Source organism: Triticum dicoccoides, chromosome 2B (assembly GCF_002162155.2).
Source record: "Triticum dicoccoides isolate Atlit2015 ecotype Zavitan chromosome 2B, WEW_v2.0, whole genome shotgun sequence".
Lineage (NCBI taxonomy): Eukaryota > Viridiplantae > Streptophyta > Magnoliopsida > Poales > Poaceae > Triticum > Triticum dicoccoides.
The window spans coordinates 248,216,091-248,220,599 of NC_041383.1; the positions used below are offsets into that span (position 1 = coordinate 248,216,091).

Sequence of the window (4,509 nt, forward strand, 5' to 3'; positions counted from 1 at the left end):
GTGCAGCGCCTACGCGCTAGACGCTGCACTTTACAAGTGTGGCGCCTACGGGCTGGGCGCTGCACATTACATGTGTGGCGCCTAGCACGGAGGCGTTGCACTGCTGGGTGCGGACCCAGGGGCTGCCACGGTGGACTGGTGTGCAACACCCCCATGCTAGGCGCTGCACAGTAGGGTGTGGCGCCGTCGTGGCGGGCGCTACACAAAAAGGTTAGGGCTGCGAAATAGTTTCACGGTCAGTTCATTCCGTGAATTGATTTCGTCCATAGGTCAAAATGGTCAAATTTGCCACGTTTTAGCATGTTTGTTCCTTCATTTCAGTCTGTCTGTATGTAGATCATATTGAAAGAAATATCCAAAACATCTTCTATTCACGGACAACCGGAGTAATTTCCAAGCTACAAAGGCTAACAATCCGGAATTTATTTTCAATGAAAAGATCCAGTATTGGAGAGCCCCAGAACAGCAATGGCTAATATAATATGCATAGAAAATCAATGCTGCCGTTCACTAATGATAGAAGAGCTGCACCAAATGATCATGAGTATCTCTCAACACTCAAACCAGAACATGTGGCTGTGGAGGTAAACACATTTAGTCAAGTCAGAAAATGGGATAAAATCCTCATGGTGCAAGGAAAAGAAAGCAGAAAAGTTAGATACCATGCACATGCATGAGCCTGCCTAAGCTAGTTTTGGATTCTCTGGCAAACCGTCAAGGAATGACTCGGCTTTCGATTCAGTTCTCTGAATCGCTACATGCAGATTCGGGTTGCCATATCATAGACGAATCCATCTGGGAACAGAGCAGAATCACAAAGACTGTAGCTAGCGCATATCTACTTGTATAGCCCTGAGTACCACCCGTGGCAGAAGTTTTATCAAGGAAGCTACACTTGCCTACAAAACGTCTCAAAATAACTCAAATTGTGCTACCCTTGCTAAAGCTACAAGCTTCAACGCTCAACCACCGCTTCTTGGTAATATCCAGCAACGACGAAAGGGCCCATAGTAGAACTGAACATACGAACAACTATCCTTCAGTTCCTGCAACATCGTATGCATCATAAAACAGATGATAACAAGAATTTATTTTAACAAAATAAAATATTTCAACCAAATTGGGACAGCAATATTAGCTGACAAAGAAACATGACATTTTTACATTACATGGGGCAAACCAACTATGTCTTCTCTATATTTTGTTTAGTACATTAAATTATTAGGCAAATACTGAAGAAAAGAACTCATTTATCGTATTTGTGCAGCCACAATCACATCAACCTGTCAATGTGGACACCCCACCCTCATTCCAACATATTTTGTTTACAGTTTGACCACCTATGTCGTCCTTGGGATATAAATGTGCAAATTCAAATTAGTGTTTGAGCAAGTTATTATTCTCAGGGGAATAAATCTGTGCAAAAACTTTCAGGAAAAATATTCTGACCAACGTGCAACAGAAGCATATACTCCCTCCGTTCCTAAATACTCCCTCCGTCCGGAAATACTTGTCGTCAAAATGGATGAAAGGGGATGTATCTAGAGGTATTTTAGTTCTAGATACATCTCTTTTTATCCATTTTGATGACAAGTATTTTCAGACGGAGGGAGTATAAGCCTTTTTAGAGATTCCAATATGGACTACATACGGCAAAATGAGTAAATCTACACTCTAAAATATGTCTATATACATCCGTATGTAGTCTATACTGAAATCTCTAAAAAAAACTTATATTTAGGAACGGAGGGAGTAGAAACTAAAGAACATGGTAATTGAAATGATAGTGATCCCTTCATTCTTCTACAAGGAATGTTATTGACTTTCTACAGCCTTCAAAGGCAAAACTAGCACTGTTCGTTCCCATGAGAATAGACTGTAACTAGGTGTGATATCAGTATTAGTAACAGAATTTGTATGATATGGAAGTGCTATAAACAACAAACCTAAGAATTTCATGTGTCTGGTGAAGATAATTTTACATACCTTGTTGAGTAATAAACAAGCAAAAACGTTTAACAACATGCACTACAAAGATTCTAAAACACAATCCATATAAGAACTGATGGAATGTTCAACTATGCAATGTGCCCTTCATTCGCCTAAATCAGCTATGCAAAGAAGCCACAACAACAACAAAGCCTTTAGTCCCAAACAAGTTGGGGTAGGCTAGAGGTGAAACCCATAAGATTCCGCAACCAACTCATGGTTCTGGCACATGGATAGCAAGCTTCCACGCACCCCTGTCCATATGTCTAGTTCTTAGGTGATACTCCAGTCCTTCAGATCTCTCTTTACGGACTCTCCTCCCATGTCAAGTTCGGTCTACCCTGACCTCTCTTGACATTATCAGCACGCTTTAGCCGTCTGCTATGCACTGGAGCTTCTGGAGGCTTGCGCTGAATATGCCCAAACCATCTCAGTCGATGTTGGACAAGCTTCTCTTCAATCGGTGCTACCCCAACCCTATCTCGTATATCATCATTTCGGACCCGGTCCTTCCCTGTGTGGCCACACATTCATCTCACCATGCGGATCTCCGACACACCTAACTGTTGAACATGTCGCCTTTTAGTCGGCCAACGCTCATCGCCATACAACATTGCGGGTCGAATCGCCGTCTTATAGAACCTGCCTTTTAGCTTTTGTGGCACTCTCTTGTCACAGAAAACGCCAGAAGCTTGGCGCCACTTCATCCATCCAGCTTTGATTCGATGGTTCACATCTTCATCATATCCCCATATTTCTGCAACATTGACCCCAAATATCGAAAGATATCCTCTTGAGGAACCACCTGCCCATCAAGGCTAACCTCCTCCCTGTACCTAGTAGTACTGAAACAGCACCACATGTACTCGGTTTTAGTTCTACTAAGTCTAAAACCTTCCAATTCCAAGGTTTGTCTCCATAGCTCAAACTTCCTACTGACCCCGTCCGACTATCATCGACTAGCATCACATCATCCGCAAAGAGCATACACCATGGGATATCTCAAGGAAAAAACAAATATGGTTCCTCAAGGAAAAACAAATACCGACAGCAATGTACTTCCAAAAAATTTGAAATTGGTAATTCAATGAATGAAATCACAAATGATGTTCATGTGAATATTCCATTATATTTTGAACCTAATGTAGTCTTCTATATCAGCTAGCCCCCACTACTAGATTTCTCTGCGCATCCGTGCTTCCACGTCAACTCAATTATTGACACCCGTCTAATGAATTGTGCGGCATGTCATGCATGTACTCATAAGGTCCTTTTTTACATTAATCTATCCATGCAAACAATGCCACCTCATCAAGTCATGCATGTCTTTTTTCCAAGCGAGTCAAGTCATGCATGTCTGTCACAAGTTAAAAAAAATTGTTAATTATTGTGTGGTCATGGCCAATATATGTGTTGGACATTTGGAGGAAAAAGATATAGCTCATGCTTCACACTTTTGTTAAAAGATGGCGTCGCATCAAGTTCAATTGAAAAGATTCTTCTCGTTTTATATATCATGTCACATACATGGTGGGTTTTATTTTTTTAAATGTAAACCAAGAACAATCTTAAATTTGTTTTTCCATTAATTTCAATTGTTTTAAGCACATGTTTATGTATTTGTTTTAACACGGTTCCCATGGCACATGTTTGTTGATTCCAAAATCCAGCATTGACAAGCCAGGATGGGATCCGACATAACCTCTTTTTTTTTGAGAAAACACAAAGGACCTTTGCATTTCTTTCATTGAAAAGGTAGGTAGTCAGTTACAGGCGTCCTAGGACGGACGATCGGATGATCGGGTTACAAACACTCAGTGACATCCATGAGGGTGGCAAGACCGCTCTGAGACCTGCAGCCCCGGTCTTTGTCCAGGTCTTTGTCCAGAAGCAGGCTTCCTCCTAGATCCTATCCACTAGCGTGTCTAAGGAGGGCGTCGCGTTGTCGAAGACGCAGCTGTTCCTATGCTTCCAGACCATCCAAGGCACAAGGAGCGCGACGGATTGCAAGGCCTTGCGTTGCATCTGCGGCGTGTTGGGTCCGACATAACTAATAATTGCATTTATACAGGTTCCAAATAATGGATGAACCTAAATCTAGGCAAGGGCGGCCCAGCCCAATGAAAACAGGTCGGGCCATGTCAGGCTCGGGCCTCAATCTGCAGCCCGAAAGTCAATCCAGGCCGGGATCAGGCTTTGATTTTGAGCCCAAAAATAACCCTGACAGACCTGAAATACCCCAGGTAATAAATAGGCTATCGCGTCTCTTTCCCCATTCCTGTAACCCTAGCCAGCCAATCAGGCAACCACACAGAGCGTTGCAGCGCCAAGGCCGCCCATCTCCGACAAAGCGAGACGGCGTCCAAGCCATCGTCATCTCCAACATGGAGGAGTGTGGCATACAGGGAGTCATAGCCCATCTCTGGCGCGGTGAGGCGTCATCCACGCATTCGCCCGTCTCGGGCGCTGCAAGGCAATGTCCACGGCCCATCTCCAGCACCCAGGACATCTCCTTTTTTC

General features: G+C 43.3%; 1 protein-coding gene across 3 annotated transcripts in view; it reads right to left on the reverse strand.

The window, feature by feature from the left end:
- Window positions 1–538: 538 nt before the first annotated feature.
- LOC119363343 (ylmG homolog protein 1-2, chloroplastic-like) overlaps window positions 539–4,509 on the reverse strand; it is a 10,184-nt gene continuing 6,213 nt past the window's right edge. For 2 of the 3 annotated variants that reach the window (XR_005173906.1, XM_037628682.1), the window contains one exon: window positions 539–1,046. The gene's annotated coding sequence lies outside the window, so the exon portion shown is untranslated. Of the gene's footprint in view, window positions 1,047–2,913; window positions 3,347–4,509 lie in introns of those variants that run through there. The other variant, XM_037628683.1, reaches the window with a different exon arrangement.